The 17,626-nt window shown below is 35.8% G+C and overlaps 1 protein-coding gene across 3 annotated transcripts in view; it reads left to right on the top strand.

The window, feature by feature from the left end:
• Positions 1–7,586: 7,586 nt before the first annotated feature.
• The window catches only part of XIRP2 (xin actin binding repeat containing 2), a 71,961-nt gene continuing 61,921 nt past the window's right edge, over positions 7,587–17,626 (top strand). For all 3 annotated transcript variants that reach the window (XM_004464375.3, XM_071216314.1, XM_012527501.3), the window contains exon 1: positions 7,587–7,751. The gene's annotated coding sequence lies outside the window, so the exon portion shown is untranslated. The remainder of the gene's footprint in view (positions 7,752–17,626) is intronic.

The raw sequence follows: 17,626 nt of genomic DNA, 5'->3' as shown, positions 1-17,626 counted from the left end.
AAGTTTTCTCCATCTCATTGATTTAATTTTTTCATATGTGCTCTTTTCCATTTCAAATGTTATTTTAATTCTGCAATTAAATTTCACATTTTGTTGCAAAGTATTTTAGGTTTCACTTTTCCCATTCCTTTATTTCGTCTATTCTGTCCTTAATAACAAACTACTCTAGTTTTACAGACACATCTCCTTTGCATCTTTTTTTTACCATGTCAAGAATATAACTTCTACATTTTCTATTGTATCAGATTGGCATTATCAGGCCAGTGCTCCTGAATCACCATCCAGCAATACCTCTTTATGAATCCTATATTACATCTATTTCAATTAAGTTACTTTCATTTGGTTGACATTGATTCTGTCCTGGTACTTCCTTCAGATAGGGTGGGTGAATTTTTATTGTTGTGTCACCACTGAGTACCTAGAAACTATAATTTCCCCCATATTTTTCCCTGAGAACTACATCTGAAATATTTAATAAATTGTCCTTTACAAATTTGCTTATTAGAGGTTGAAGCTTCTACCCCCATACCTTACAATCCTAATTTAGGTTGTCAGATACAATGTGTAAACATTCCTTAGTATGGTGCAGAGCATGAAAAATTATATGAAGCTCCACCATTTACTTTTTTAAGTGTTTCCTTAAGACCCCAACAACCCATTCCTATCTTCTCCCTTCTGGGGACTGTGGTTGTGTGTGTGTGTGTGTAAATAATAGTGGGGTAGAGTTGAAGATGAGTCATACTGTAGTTCTGGTTTGTCCAGAAGGTATTTCACATGGAATTGGAAAAGAGCCACTTGAGTTTGGTAATAGTAGCATAACACTGTGGGTGAGTCAAAATCTTTTTCTGTCATTTGGGAAACTGCTTGTCCTCTTCTGATTCAGAGGATGTTCTAGGAAGTGTGTTATCCAAAACTGTGGTTCATATTAATTTCTCTCAATGACATCCATTGGAAATTCTCTGCAAACACTAGCATATATCCTCCTCCTCTTCCTTTTCTTTCTTTTTCTCTTCTTCTTCTTCATCTTCCTTGTCATGTTCTCTCTCACATACATATCTACTCCATTTCGTTATTATCAGTTCATGTTTTATTGTGATTTTTTTTCTCTATTTCAATTGAAAGCTGTTAAGTCTATCAGGAACATCTATCCCTCTGCCATTTTAACAAAGAAGCTCCATAATGAAAATTTAGATGCTTTACTGGATCATATTTCGTATCACCTAGAGTTCTTTCATTCATTCTGTTCTTTGTTTAAGGAACATGCCTAATCCAATGTATATTTAAAGGATAAGAATAATCCACAGACATACCTAATAAAGAACTTTTTTATTTTTAATTTTTTAAATTGGAGGCAGACCATTAGAAATCATGCCAATGTGGATTCCAATGGTAAGTCAAGAGGGTCCACATTTAGCTTATTAGTCAGGTGATTATATGTCCAACTTTCTTCTGATGTACTGCCATAATTATTAATAGTTCTCCTTTTACTATCAAAAGTACCTTGGTTTGGATGATAAATTACATGATCACTCTACATGAGACTGTGAGATATGATTTAAATGAGTTATTTATGCCTGAAAGCTTTATTCATACCTATTTTTCTTCTGCCAGTCACCCTTCATAATTCCTTAATATCGTGATGTAATTTTAATGGAATTAAACTTGAACAGCTGAAAATTACAGTTAATTAAATTCTGCTTCAATTGAGTTACTAATACCCTAATCCTGTTCTCATGACACCTAGGCAATGCCACCTGCAGTGCTCAAGCAGATGGTTAAACCCTACTTGGCAAGCTAGTATTTCATGTGTGCTAGCTAATTATGTAAAACTTGAGTATTTATCTATTTGCTCTTTAATCCTAAAAATCTTAAATATATTCTAATGATTCAGGAAATATATACCTGGTAACCAAATTGTAGTTGTCCTTCCATTAAAGGCACAACTCTTCCTCCCTCTGTAATGTTCTCTGATCGTTCTCTTTGCTTACCAGGGCCTGCCTATTATAAGCCTGCAATGTGCCTTAATATTAGCATTTATTTATATGTGGAAGAGTCGGTCCCTCTCAATACACAACACCCAGCACAAATAATAGTGAACAGACAGAACTTTAAGGTTTATCAGGATAACTGACCTTTCAAACAAGCTAAACCTGCTGGAGTCAGGAGGATTAAGTCCAAGCCTAGTTTTACCTTTTTGCCGAGTATTAACTCTTTGCCTTTAGAGAAATTACTTAACCTTACTCATGTTCAGCTACCTGTTTATGAAATGGCGATATACCAATGTCATGGGACTGCTTTGAGAATTAGAGAATAAACATAAATCACCTAATTAAATTCATGGCATAATCCCTTTATAAACTGTAGATATTATTTAGGGATAACTAAAGGAAGAAGAATGAGTCAGTGCTTTTCTTTGAACGTTTTAATATGTTACATTAATAATAAAAAACAGAAAGTGGCCCAAATGAATACCTTGATGGTGTCTATCTTTTAGTCAAGGAGAACAATCTTCATCCCAGAAAAGCAAAAAAAAAAGGGAATAAAATCAGTATGACTGATGACTTAGAAAAGAAACATGTAGAATTTTGAAATCTCCTAAACCAGGTAGAATTTATTTCAGTGATCAAAAACACCTACAGGGGAGTTGATGGCTCAAGTAGTTGAGTGCCCTCCTCCCACATGGGAGACCCTGGGTCTGGTTCCTGGTGCCTCCTGAGAAAACAAAAAAAACAAACAACAAAACAAACAAAAAAATCAACTCAGGGAAGCTGATGTGGCTCAGTGGTTGGGCACTGGCTTCCCACATATGAGGTCCCAGCCCCCGGCACCACAAAGAAACACACACAGTAAAACAAACACTCCTACAAATGTGGAATCCTAAATTGACATAAACTCATTAACCAGAGTTTTTATGAGGGAGTTCTCTAGCAGTAGTATGTCTATATGTATATTGGTAGACATTTCCTGTCAAATATTCTTTTTCATGGGCTTTGGTAATGATATAAATTGTCACTGGTGAAGAGAGCAAATATACTAGACGGCAGAAGCAAGATGAGATAATAGGGTGAGGCTTTGGCTATTGTCATTCATTTAGGCCTAAACCACAAATATAAGAGAGTGAAGATGTAGCTTATCAGTAACATATGCCTACAAGACTTAGCTTTTCATGGACTGTAAGCTATATGATTCAATATTGTCATCTTGCAAAGAAAATGCAGTGAGAACTTTTTGATATTCAATATAAAATATTCAAACTGGATCTTTCCATTCCCTATCAGCCTCTCTTCCAGCACACTAATCTTCTCTTTTTCTGTCCCCAATCTGCTGTTCAGTCTTCCACTAAGTTCTTAATTTCTGATACTGTATTTTTCAATTCTGAAATGTCTTTCATTTTTGTTTAATTCTAATATTCTCAAGAAATTCTTCATTTTTTCATTTATTTGTACATTTTTTTCTGTATTTTTTTATATTCATCAATCATGGATATTTTAAAGTCTTTGCTTGCTACCTCCAATTATCTACAAAATCTGCTTCTTTTCTCTGTTTTGTTTCCTGGCTATCATTCACATTGTTCTGTCTATTCATAGGCCCAATAATTCTTTTTAATTAAAAGCCAGACGTTGTGTATTTGAAAACAAATGATGTTACCACCATCAGAGAGCCTCAGCCTTTCCTTTGATGAGCAGATAGACTAATAGGAACAGGGGCAGCTCGACTTTTTCAGAGATTTTCAACTTGGACATTTAGCCTCAGACCTCGTGAAGTTTCTCAATTTGCAGATATCTTTAGGGGAAGCCTGGCTATCATTGAGTCCATTCAAGTCACCAATTTTGTCATCTCAATCCTGCTCAATTGGCAAAATCTCTGCCAGTTTCTCTGTCTCCCACCTGCGGGCATCCTACCAAGGACAAGACTGAATTTTCAGTCTCTAGCTGGATCAGAACTGTAAGCAGCCTCAGAGATAAAGCAGTTGTTGCAGATTATTTTAATGTCAATTTACCTTTCTCTTAGGGCTTTCACCTGTTAACCTGTCCTCCTGGTGTTTCCTTGTGTCCTAAGTATAATGAAAATATGGCTATATCACTTTACTTTTCTGAGTTTGGAAATATCATTTTAATCTGCTATCCTCTGAAACTTTAGAATGTAGCAACTATCTTGAGGGAGAAAACAGAAACTGAGGTTTTTCAGCTTCAGTTTTGTCACCAGCCCCATGTTTCTGCCGAAAATTCTGCTGCTTTCTGTCTCCCACCAGCAACACTCTTCCAGGGTCAGGCCCAGATACTCAGCCTTGAGACCCACCAGAATTGGCAGATACCCCTGCGGAAATAGCCTCAGATCCTCAGCTCACATCTGAAAGTTTCCTGCCTTTCTGGTACTTACTGTTTTGGCTGATCTCTGATACCTTATAAAAAAAATTTTTAATAATTGATCCAGCTTTTCTAATTGTTCTCTGTGGGAGCATTGCCCTGATGCTAATTCATCCATCCCACTAGAAGCAAAGTCTTATGCAAGTATCAGTTGAGTACAATATAGATTTGAGGGAAACGGACTTTGGCCCAGTGGTTAGGGCGCCCGTCTACCACATGGGAGGTCCGCGGTTCAAGCCCGGGGCCTCCTTGACCCGTGTGGAGCTGGCCCATATGCAGTGCTGATGCGCGCAAGGAGTGCCCTGCCACACAGGGGTGTCCCCCGCGTAGGGGAGCCCCACGCGCAAGGAGTGCACCCATAAGGAGAGCCGCCCAGCGCGAAGAAGGGAGCAGCCTGCCGAGGAATGGCGCCGCCCACACTTCCCGCGCCGCTGACGACAACAGAAGCGGACAAAGAAACAAGACGCAGCAAAAAGACACAGAAAACAGACAACCGGGGGAGGGGAGGGGAATTAAATAAATAAAAATAAATCTTTAAAAAAAAATATATATATATAGATTTGAATAGTAAGAAGTAGCGAGGCACCACAAAGATAATTTAAATTGTATTAATGCATTGGATAGGGAATGAAATCTCCAATTCAAACTTTCTAAGCTGTTTTGATACAACAAATCACCTATTGATCATTCTGTCTGTATCCCTATATATTTATCTCTTATCCATCCATCTTGCTTTCATAATGACTCAAAATGGAATGATCAGATTGCTTTTAAATAAAGAGAGCAATTCAGTGTCTGAAACAACTGAAATAATGAATAGTCGGAATCTAGTTGTTGATGTTTTCCTTGTCCTCACAACTAAAATGACTACATTACATTGATTCAGTTATAACTAATTAATTCTAGAACTGAAAATTATTGATTGACCTTAAGTTAGTTTATGCATGCTAATCTAGATTCATCATTTACTACTTGTATTCAGTTACTGATTATGTTATAATATTCACCAAGATTTCTTTACCTATCTATGTTTATTTTTTCTTTTAACAATGTGTAATGTTTGGTGTTTGGGACCATTTTAAACATTGGAAATTTTGTTATGAGAAAAATGAGAAAAATATTTTCAACCTACAACCAGTATGTAATATATAAATTTTAATATTATCATTTACTTATGCTTTACAAATCCTTTGGGAGGGGCAGGTAACATAAATAAATGCTCTTTCTTTAGGTATTTTTAAATAACTGGAAACAAATAACTTCCTTCTGAAAAGAAAAAAGCAGAAAGGTTGAAAAAAGGTTTTCTTGCCGACAACTTTTAAAGAAAGAAGTGAAGAAAACCTATTACTGCCATGAAATAGAAAAGCTAGGAGTTGTTGAACAATGAGTAAAGATGAGAAAGCTAAGTCAGATCTTTGTGTAATTAACAATATTTCAAAAATTGAAACCACCATAATCATGGTCAGGAAAAGTATGCAAATCAGAGTAAAGTTGACTGCATTACATTGTAGGATTAATCTTCCCCTAACTTATATTGAATTAGTGTGATTTTAGAACTAGTATTCATTTTCCAATGTATATAGTAAAGAAATGATAGAAAATAATAATTAAATAATTTGTTCTAGATTTAGACAGTTCTGTTTTACATATATTAACTCATTTAATCTACATGGCAACCATTTAAAGTGTGTAAACAGCTCAATTTAGTAGCAGATAAGTAAAGTGAAGATTAAAATTTAGGAAAGTTGCTCAGGACAGATTTTAGATAGTGTAGAACCTGTGTTGTAATCCTGTGCTCTAAAATGTGCATTGCTCACTAGAACTTTCTGCAGTGAGGGAAATACATTACATCTGCACTGTCTAATTTATAAGCAACTAGCCACATATGGCTACTGAGCACTTGAAATGAGGATAATGTCACTGAGGAACTGAATTTTAAATTTTATCTTAATTTTAATCTATTAAAATTTAAATTCAAACAGCCAGATGTGGCTAGTAGCTACCATACTGTAAAGCATAGCTCTAAATGATTAGGATATAATGAATCCTGGCCCTGAAAATTCTGGAGGAGTATACAGGAACACCATTTCAGAAATCTTTTTTTCTTAGTGTTAATAAGGTGGAATATCACCCCTTGACCTCTTTTAATAGAAGCCAACATTATACATGGAAAAATATAATGGATATACTGATATTTACTAGCATATAATATGATAAATGACTTACATATAAGCAGTTTGTACGAAATAAATAGTATTTGAGTCAGGTGCTTTTCTTAAGTCAAAGGACTTTCTTTAGTGGGATTTCTGGTGAGGCCAGATTGATACTTACTTAAAACCACACTAAAAAATAACAGAAAGATGGGGAAGATAGGGGGATCTGATTATGTCATATTTACTTAGAATTTGTTATATTTGACATTATGGCACTAAATGGCAATTCTAGTTTGGTTCCCATGCTTTCTTCCGGGTCAGGTTGGCAGGGTGTGCTGAGTAAGTGAGGTTGCAGCAAAAGATATTCGATATGATTCTCTCAGGAGCATGTGAGGTGACTCCTTTTCCCTGCCTGCTCTGCCTCATGCCAAATGATCAAATCTAATATTAACGGGCAGAAGTCACAGAGTTGAGCATGCTCTGAATTCACTCTAAAATACCTTATTCCCTTACTTTTTTAATCAAAAGAGCACTTCCTTTTCTTACATAACACTGCAATATTGTTTTCACTTTACATGTGAAGCCTCAGATGGCAAACTAATGTTTTACATACTTAAGACCATTTTGTGAAATAAAACAGGTTTTCCTCCTCCTGAGAACCCAGGTAGGTAAATCATTCCACCAGAATAAACTGGGACTTTTCCTACATGCTTTATTTTCATATTCTGGACTTGTAATAAAATGAAATTTTTAAAACAAATGCAAGTAATTGAGGGACTTTAACTCCACCTTTTACTCAGCCATGTAGGCTGTGTTTTAGAGTGTGTTCAGAAGTTGAGCATTGACTTGAAGGCCAGTTGCAGAAGGGAGTTTGGTTGACTACATGCATGTTAGAGCCGTGCATACGTTATACAGGACACTACAAGGCAAAGTGCCCCGAAGGACACACTTCTGAAAAGAGTGCTTGACTTAGGCCCCACCTTTAAAGAGCTCAGTTCCTAAAAATAGATGCCAAGTTGTATCCTTTAGACACAGGGCTAAAATAAATTCAGCCGTCCCATCTACTTGCTGGATAGATCCTTCAGTGGAGCTGGCCTCCACTCCACCAGTTGCTTTCAGGGGACTGGGAAATTTGCTGTACATGAAATAAAGGAGGAAACTAGCCTGTGAAGACCTGTAAAGATACCTGACATTTCCACGAGCTTGGGACTGAATCTAAGTATTGCAAAAGGTATGTGTAATTTAGTCATTGATACCTGTCTGCTTCATTGGTTCTCACTGGTTATTTAAGATCAATGAAGACTGTAACTCAAATCGTGATCAATATTCACTTGGATTTTGCTTTTAAGGCAATATTTAGCATCACTTAATATTATTAAATTTTAGGGCATTTATTAATCCCTTCACCAAATATTTAGCATTCTAGTACTTGGCACTGAACTCTTAGTAAAGAATTGTAAACTAGAATATACTTGAACTTCCAATTAGAAGGCAAAACTGAAAAAAATTAGTTTGTTGTTAATGAGCATAAATTGATAATATGTTTGAGGAATATATTAAAAATATATTCACTTGGTGAAGAAAAGAGTTTAAAATGTGGACAACATTTGCAGTTTGCTCAGGGAAATATCTGAAAATTATTCTTTTTCCAAGCCTTAGTTTGATTTTGCAGTTCTTGCTCCAACCGTACTCTCATTTCCTCTGAGAGTATTACTGGAGGAAGGATTAAAGAATCAGGTCCTTACATGTTTTGCAGAATTAAGAAAAGCACTGCCAGTTGGATCTGCCAACCCTAATTATAGTAACTACAAACTTAAATAGATAAGACTGAGATTTTACTTTAAAGGTATCGTGCCCTATATATTGTTTCAAATGGGTTTTTTCTGTCTTCAGTTGCCTGTGAACACCTTAATTTGGCCCTGTTGTGCCTTAAATGTTTAGATGTTAGAGCCTGAAGTAATTTTGGGAAGACATTATAACAGGATCTCTTAAGATACCAAGTAAAAGCAAGGATGCTGTAAGATTACATAATAGAGGGTTTAAATTTAGCTGGCTGGTGCAGAACTGAAAGATATTTTATTTTTACCTGAGCTCTCTTTGGTCATTGATGAGCTGTAGGTTGTTTGAATTATTTTAAAATTTTATATATAGGATGCTGAAGGATGACTAAAATATTTACCTTAGCTACATTCAGAGACATGAATTTTAACATGAAAGAGAACCTGTTTTGAGTTGTAGAAGATGTTACTATTGAATGCTAAAAATATTGGGCCAGAAATTAGAAAGCATTGAATTCTATGCTTAAATCTTTCTCTGTTCTTCTGCCCAATCTCCAGTATTTTTCCTTCTTGGTATCTCCTTATGAACTAACAACTAGTTACATTTTTAAAAGTCAGTCAGCATTTTAGATGTCTGCAATATGGCAAGGTGCCTCTTGGGGAAAATGTAGTCTGAATTAAGACTAATGTTTTTGCTGCCCTATGGGTGTTGGGCAACCTTCCTCAACCACTTTAAAATAAAAGTAGACACTTCTCATGATCATGGAAGGCTTTACTTCATAAAACATTCATCTAAAAATGTTAGCCAGAGCTCTGTGTCTTTTATGATCACAGAGGAAGAGGAGAGGGTCACCTTTCCTCTGGTTTACTTTTAGGTAAAAAGCCAATAAGGCATTTGAAAATTTTAGTTGTTTCTTTTCAGTCGGTTCCAGCATTCTGCCTTCACTTTACCTTTGGCCCGAATCACCATTGAAAAATTTCCGCACATCAATATTCTTTTCCCTTGGTTGGTAAAATGTTACTCATGGCGAGGTAGTGAGGAATTGGACTCCTCTGATGACCTCAGTACTGGTACCGACATTTCCTCTTTTTGGTCTCTCGTTCTCTCACACACACAAACACATACACGTACAGGTATTACAACTCCAGATATTTAAAGACCATTTCATAGGGCCAGTTTGATAGCTAGGAGTCATGTCTAGATGCAGTAATTTATAAAACAAGTCACTTAGTAAGTGCTTGGCAGTATAATCCCAACATTTTTGATTGAATACTGTCTGTAGAGGACAGAACTTATTTAACATTATGTTGTCTTTTTTTATTTGCTTCCCTCCCTCTTTTCTGAATGCATTCAAATTATACTTTGAAATTTAATTAAATTGTAATTTGGTTTTGCTTGCTTCTGAAACAAATGCTTGCTCATTAAAAGTACAGGTTCATTCTTAGCAGACTGACTGGAAACTTCAGACTTTTCTGATTCAGGAATAAGTTTTTCAGGTTAATTGTCTTTATACGACTTTGTGGTATGTCCACAATATATTTTCTCCTTCTCTGAACTACCACATATGAATTCCAGAGTAAAAATTTCATACAGTTTATATTCCTAATCATTGGCATCCATCTCTGACAATGTCTACCAAACTTACTAACCTGAATATTTTCCATTTGCACAATGTGAGTAGTAAAAGAAAAATAATAAGATAGGCAATAGAAAGAGCAAAGGTTTTGTTTTCTTAAAATTAAAATTTGGCAAATTCATTGAATAACTTTTATCAATTTTGAATACCAAATGACAATGTGGTTATGCTTAATGACTCTTGAAATTTGTGGGCCTAAATGATGACATAAAAATAATCTGCCATTGAAAAGCACAGTAAGGAAACCAAATTTCTGGTAGAGTAGCTATAGTTCTTAAAATGTTGCCAAAGAAAAGGGAAATCACTGACTAGTTAATACAAAGTACCTCAGAGACTATGTGGTTTAATGCCTTTCAGTTCTAGACAAGAAAATGGAGGCACAGGAAGGTTAACTAGTAAGTCAAACAAGGGAACTAGGTTAAGCAGAGGGAACTAAAAACCAACTCTCTTGAGTTATGTTTCTAAGTGCTGTATGTTATAGAGCAACTGTTTGCTGTAACATTAGCCCAGCCCCAACCCCCAACCTTATTACTTGAGATACATCTGGTGGTACATGTAGCTAAAGTCTTATTTTTCCACCTGTAGCTTTTTGTTGCTTTTTATTTTGCATTTCAATTTTCTCTCAAAATTAGGACAAATTGAGGAAAAGGACACCTAATTTACATACTCAGTTAAAACTCAAAAAATGATGATTGGTTTACTTTTTAATTCCACTGAGCATTTAAATTTGTTCATCTTCTTTGTTAATGAGCTCTGTCCCCACTGTCTTGTCGTTAGACACTTACCATTTTTCCCTGCTCTTTTTGGCAGGCTGTCAAGTAGGTCTTTGTCTCTTGCATTTTTCTAATCGTATGCAGGATGTATCCTTGTTGCCGGGTGAACTAAAGCTTTAGATATGTTTGGTTGTTCAAAAGTAAAAAGAAACCTGCCAAATTGCTCCAAGCATACTTACAACTTAAAATAAATATAATACTAAAGGAGTTTATTTTGGGAAGCTTATCTGTTAGTCAAAAATCCAATGGCATCTTCCCAAGGAGTCTGAATACATCAGCATGTGTATTTCTAAATGACTAACTTGGTAGTTATCAACATAGAAAAGCATACAAAAATAAAATTTTTTTAAAAGTCTCATGCCACCATTAATTTTAAAAGCAAAGTCAGACTTACAGATGGTTTCAAAACACATCAACAATGTTTTTCATTTAAAGTTCAATAAATGTGGACTGAATGTAAAATAATGTTTGAATATCAATCACTTTAACTTATAGACACTTAAATGCATTGAAATAAAATGTAGATATACCTCACATTATAAGGAAGTTAGGATTTTGTAAACTACGTATAGTAAATTTTGATAAATGGAGTTACATTTCCCACTGAATTGCAATATAACTTAATAGATGCTTTATCAATATCTCTGTTCATGTTTGTTTGATTGTTTGTTTGTATTTATCAGCATTGTCATAATAAGAATTCAGCTTTAAATTGTCTAATCAGTAAGCCCCTTTGTCAAATAATTAGATGTTTGTAAAAAACTGTAATTAACTACTCCAGGGAAACCATGAAAAATCCTTTTATAAAGACAAAGACTACCCTTTGATTTATCTGTTTTTTTGTTAGAATTTTTGGAATATCAATTCAAGCGTCATATTTTCAAGTCATATTTGCCACTTCCAGCTACAAGCTTAATTTAAAATTTATGCCTCTATTCTCTTGGATCCAAGCCATTTTCTTGAACTCTGCATGTGGTAGAATTCAGCTGTTTTGCTACTAGGGTAAAGCACAGCAACAGTTTCCACCTGGAACACAATGGGTAGGGTAAGGGGTGCACAAAGGAAGAACAACTGGCAGCAATTGGCCATGGTTTGCTGTGATCGCCTTGATAGTGTCCTTTCCTCTGCAACATTCCAGAGTGTTCTGAGGGAGAATAGAACGTTATGACAGCCCTGGCTACTTTAGCAGAAAATGTGCTAGCCCTTCGGGTCCTGGAGACTCAAGAGTGTTTATCTTTAGGAATGTAAGTGTGTTAGTGCATGTCTGCTTTCAGTCTCTGACTCATTCTGAGTTGGGAATAATTTCAGGATTCGTCATCTATCCGTCATCAAGAGCTGGACAACAGCCACCACATTACTCTGTAAATTTTTGGAGACATGATATTTGGAAGGAAGGCATGTATTTGAAGTACAACACTTTATTTTGCAAAAGGATCTGGTCCAGCTATTGCAGTTGTCAATTCAAAACTACTATTTATAGTTCCTAATACTTCACCCTTTAGAAAGAAGCAGTAAATTGCTTCAAACTTCAATATTCACCCCTTTTCCTTTACTTCTGCCTTTCAACCCAACCAGCCCCAACTTCCGCTTATTCTAAAGTCTATTGACTATGTTATTACCATTTCTTTCAAAAATGCTCAGAACTCTGTTCAAAAATTTCTTAACAGTCTTTCATACACTAATATATGCATAAAGTCTATGGTGTTACCTGTACTTCCATATTGTTTTCCATTTTTTTCAGGATATACTCAAAGTCTGTTTGTATATTGTTCAATGATGGGTATTGTCAAATAATAACAAAAATCCACAATATCATACATAATTACACCTCTCTTTAACCTTTGTGTAACATTGTATAGAGAACCCAACCCAGAATTTTGCAAATATATGCATTGAGAGTGTGTTAAGCTAAATCTCCATGATAATAGAGATTTCTAGGGTACATTGATATATAGATTTTCATTGTGGGCACCATCTTTACATTTTGGTCAATCTGAATAACGTTTGAAATTGCAAATATTTCACAGTTGATGTGCTATGTTCTTTTTTCTCCCTCCCTCACTTCCTTCATTCCATCTTTTTTTTTTTTTTTTTTTTTTTTTTTGGCATTTCTATTAAGAATCTCTGGAATGTCTTCCTTAACCTCAGGACTATAGCCATCCTTGAAATGTATGAAATATCCTCAATTTCAGAATCACAGAAATGTCATTTCTTAGAACCAGAAGTGGTTTCAGATGAATCCCACAAAATACTTCACTGGGAAACTATGGAATGAGTCAGATAAACCCAACTGGTTAAGAGCAGAGAGTGGAAGCTGAGTGCCTCAGTTGAAATTCTGACAATGACACCTACTAGTTGACCTTGAGCAAATTACTTAATGATCGTTCTGCCTCATTTCCTCATTAGAAAATGGAGAAATAATATCTATCCTCATTATTTTGAGGATTAAATGAGTTCACATTTGTAAAGTGACTAAAACCATAGTGTCTGTCATATAGTAATGGTTGTAAAGCTTATGCTATCATTATTATTTAATATGAGGCTAATGTAACATAATAACCATTATTAATATGTTCCCAGAGAACCAAATAAAAGCATAAAGCACCAAGTCACCCTTAGATGTTAAAAGCTGTTTAGGAAATTGTCTACCTGATTTACTAAGTTGTTCTTTTGTTAAAAGTGTCCTTACCTTTCAGAAATGCACTCTTCAGCTCAAATTAAATTTCTGTCTTTTCCGGAGTTATAGAAAGCTAGTAAGTACCCTCTTTTCTATTATAAGCATTCCAACACTTGAAGCTAATGATTTTTCTGTTATCCTTGATGATGTCAGCATCCACAATACTTAAGAAACTGAATTCTTTAAACACCACAACACTAAGGACACCATTTTCTTTTCTGATGGAGCTGCTACAATCGAACTTTATCATTACTTTGATCTAGTTCTTGGATTCTCAAAATAAACTCTCTGGTCACAGTTATCCTTTCTTCTCAACTAAAATTGATTTTGACCCAAGTGTAACCTCTCCATCCCTATCACATCCTTCTCTTCCCCCTTTACTTCTCCTTTTGTTTCTTGGATCCACTCACAGCAGATGAATAAAATAGGAAGAACTCTCACTCCAGAGAGAGGAGCAATGGGGTGAAAGATGAGATTATGGGACTTGGCTATTTTTCAGGGGAATCTGAAGCAGCAACACCAGAGAAGAATCCAAATTATAGTTGAAGAGAAAGCAAAAAATCATGAGGCCATGAAACGGTGCACTGCATGAGGTTCAAAGGCTGAAGCAAAGTCATTAACAGGAAACTGAATCACAAGGTCAGAAGTCAGGAGGACCAAGAACAAGGCAATATGGACTAGGGGGCACATTTCAAAATTAAGGCCAAAGAAATTTAGGAATGTTGGAGGACTGATTTTATGAGCTCCTGATTCAGCCTTCACAGATAAGTCTGAGAGCTTAGAGAAACCACGTTAGATCCAGTGCCCATTCATCCGGGACCTCACTGTCAGCTTGAAATGCAGAATTTTCATAGAACTGTATTTCATTTGTTCTCAAGTTATTGAACTACACCTACCTTACCAAAAGCCAGTTCAAAGTTTCCTCATAATATGCTATCTTTGCTACCATTCCCAAGCTTCCACACCAGAAAATATATCTAATTGGTTAAAGGATCACTATTTTTAACATGTGTTCACAATCAACAATTGTTTTATTCACTTTTAATTGACACCTTATCACATTCACCATTATCCCTGACAATCCCAAGTGTTCTGTATTCTAATACATAACTGAAAATTTGGGGAATGGAAACAAGTTTATGGGTAATATTTTTTTAAAGCCATGTTAAAAAAGGAAGAGCTGGTAACATAGGGTTAGTGCTTAAATAATTACTAGAAATGTGGACGAGACCTGTGATGGAATGGGTGCATCAAGATAAATACAGAACACTGGGAATAGAGCTGTGGAAAGTAAACATGGTTAGGGTTTTAGAATGTGTATGTCAGTAGGTGTATGCATGTATGTATATGTTTGTACCTCTGTGTGTTTGTGTGTGTGTGTGTGTGTGTTTCAGTAGACTGGTCATGATAAACAATTATTTTTGTGTCTGGTGTAAGCCACTTACCAACTCTACTTAGGTTTGAAATTTTGCAATGGGTTCTTCAAAGCATCAGAATTTGGAATTCCTCCTCCTGGGATGCTTTCCGTAATGATAACCGAGGGTAAACCTTGGTGAAGTTTATGACATATTCCTCAGGCCTTGTACCTGGTGAATGGGAGCTAAGGCTTGTTTGCCACAGAAAAAAGTCTACCAACTCAAGAGTGCACTGGGACAGTCTGAAAATATTCTGGGATCTTCTTCCTGGATCTTGCAAAACAAGTAGGATATGGCTCGTAATTACATGGTCCTCCAAGGAAAAATGTGTGTGTATTCTGTTTATAGTTGGCCCACTAGGCTTGGGAGGCATTTTCTTCTGGACCAAACTGTGATGGGGCCATGAATGGTAATTGGAATTTGGAATTTTTTTCTATAATAATTTTCTAATTGCTTTCTGCAACTATGTAATAACAGGAGAAATTCTAGAAGAAATTAGATTTGGCTGAAAGCCCAAAACTGACTATTTGACTTTCTAAGCAAACATTTTTGAACAGTTCTAATTTTCACCTGCTCATGTGGTACCCTGCTGAGCATTTCTGGGGATGAGCTGGATTTTGCTGTGGGAGACACACAGGTTCACAGGCAAGGCACTTATTTTTATTCCCTCCTAGAAGCACTAATCCCAACTTTTGCATAAATTCACTGTGCTTCTTAAATAACTTCTCTTGCAGAATTTGAAGCTTGTTTTCTACACTTTAAAAATAAATAGGGGAGCAGATGAGGCTCAAGTAATTGAGGCACACCTCCCACATGGGAGGTCCTGGGTTTGGTTCCAGTGCCTCCTAAAGAAAAAACAGACAACAAGCAAAAACAATGAGCAGACAATGGGCAAAAAATAAAATAAAATACAATGAACAAACAGATTAGGGAGCCATCTCAGGGTGGGGTTGGGAGAATAAATAAACAGGAGAGAGAAATTAACAAAATCCGCCAACAAGAACCACAAAAAGATGGTCATTGAATCATGCATTTTTATTTCAGAACCAACTCAATAAATGCTTAATGGGCACCTACTTTGTATATATCTTATGCTAAATGTTAAATACTCTTGAAGCTTGTGGTTTTAACTTCAGCCATGAATTTTCTTCTTGGTGATCCAGATACTTTAGTTCCAGGTGACAATAACAATTTAATATCCAGATCTGTGCAAAAGGTTAGGGAAGGCTCTTCCACTCAGGGAAAGCACAAATATACCATCCTTAGAAATGCCCACCCTCCATAAGGGCCTATGAGGAGCATTTCTAGCCACTGTGTGGATCACCAACCTTCCATGTTCACAATATGTGTGCTGCCATGTTGTAAAATGATGTCTGCAAAACATTTTTTGCTGAAACGATGGTAGATAGGGTGTTTCAGGCTATTTTACCTTTTGCGGGAAGATTTAGCCTGATCCATAACCTATAGCTGTAATTAAGGATCTGAATTTTTCAAAATAGGCCTTGAAGACAAACAAGCAGAGGCCTAACTTTATGGGCTGAGCTCCATTTTGGTTAGTTGTCCTCCTGTTGAGGTATAATACTTAAGTTGAAGTGACTTACCCATCTGCCCAAGGCTTTTGAGCTTTTTACACTTTTCTCTCTCTTTTCTCTTCCCTTCCCTTCCCTTCTACTATACCTTTCAGATGCTAACCTTTAAATACTATAGACTTAAGAAAATTTTGCTTGTGAGTTTATTTTTTTACATGCATCTCAATTTATTCAAACTAGAATTTTAAAGTGTCACTACATTTACTAGGGTCTCACCTTTAGCAAATTGTTAATAGTTTATGACTCTGGGGTAGTGTTAACAGAAAAGGTTTGAATTTTATCTACATATTAATCCAAATAAGGCTGTTTCATTATCCATTTACAAAATTAAAAATCAATGTCTTAATAAAAGCAGATCACATGTGTTATGTTTCCTTTCCATGGCTGTAAAATGAAGGGCTTTTTCTGGCTGATTTTCATTGCCAGTTTTTCAAAATTAACCTCATGGCATGAGCCCTCAGGAAGGAACTTCACAGCCAACTGGTCTCTCAAAAGACAGCTATGCCTCATTCAAAATGAGGCTGCTATTTGGGAACGTCAGTATCCTCATTAGACTTTAATCAACCCCAAGGATGCTTTCAAAAATGTCACCTCTTTACTAATTTTCATCAAATATTCTTCCACATTCTCCAACTTTGTTTTGCATCTATATATGCTAGCCACCAACTTTCAAGCCCCGACGTAAAAGTGCTCGTGAGTTTTAATTAAATTCTTTATTATTCACAGACGTTACTGTCTTAATGTGTATGGTAAAGAGCAGGTTTCAATGTGAATGACATTTAAAGGCTGATTTTTATACTTCAACCATAAAAACAGGAGTGAAATAAGCAGCATAAACTTGGTTCCTCCAAGTAGCTGCACTTATAGGAATAGGTTTTGAATCTGAACCAAAATTTTAAGGATAGATAACTGTAAATAAATGAAGGGATGATGAGACTAACTATGTACTCCCTGTGTATCTTAAGAAAAGAAAACTATAAATTACTTCCACTACTTTGGACTGTTCCTAGGACCAGCATATTTAGGAATCTGACATCATCCCTTTCTTTTGAAATTACACCCTTCATGAATATGCAAAGGGTATTTAGGTCATTTAAATGGTGACAGGAGAGGGTAACCTGGCACCTGATTGATTCAATGTTTGATACATTGAAATTATCATAGCTTTAATTTAAAAACAGATTTGTCTCCAATTTACTCAAACTATTCAAAATGCATACAACATTCTCCAGCATCC

This window comes from Dasypus novemcinctus, chromosome 7 (genome assembly GCF_030445035.2).
Source record: "Dasypus novemcinctus isolate mDasNov1 chromosome 7, mDasNov1.1.hap2, whole genome shotgun sequence".
Classification (NCBI taxonomy): Eukaryota; Metazoa; Chordata; class Mammalia; order Cingulata; family Dasypodidae; genus Dasypus; species Dasypus novemcinctus.
The sequence above is the reverse complement of the archived record's forward strand: the minus strand, read 5'-3'. Positions and strand labels throughout refer to the sequence as shown.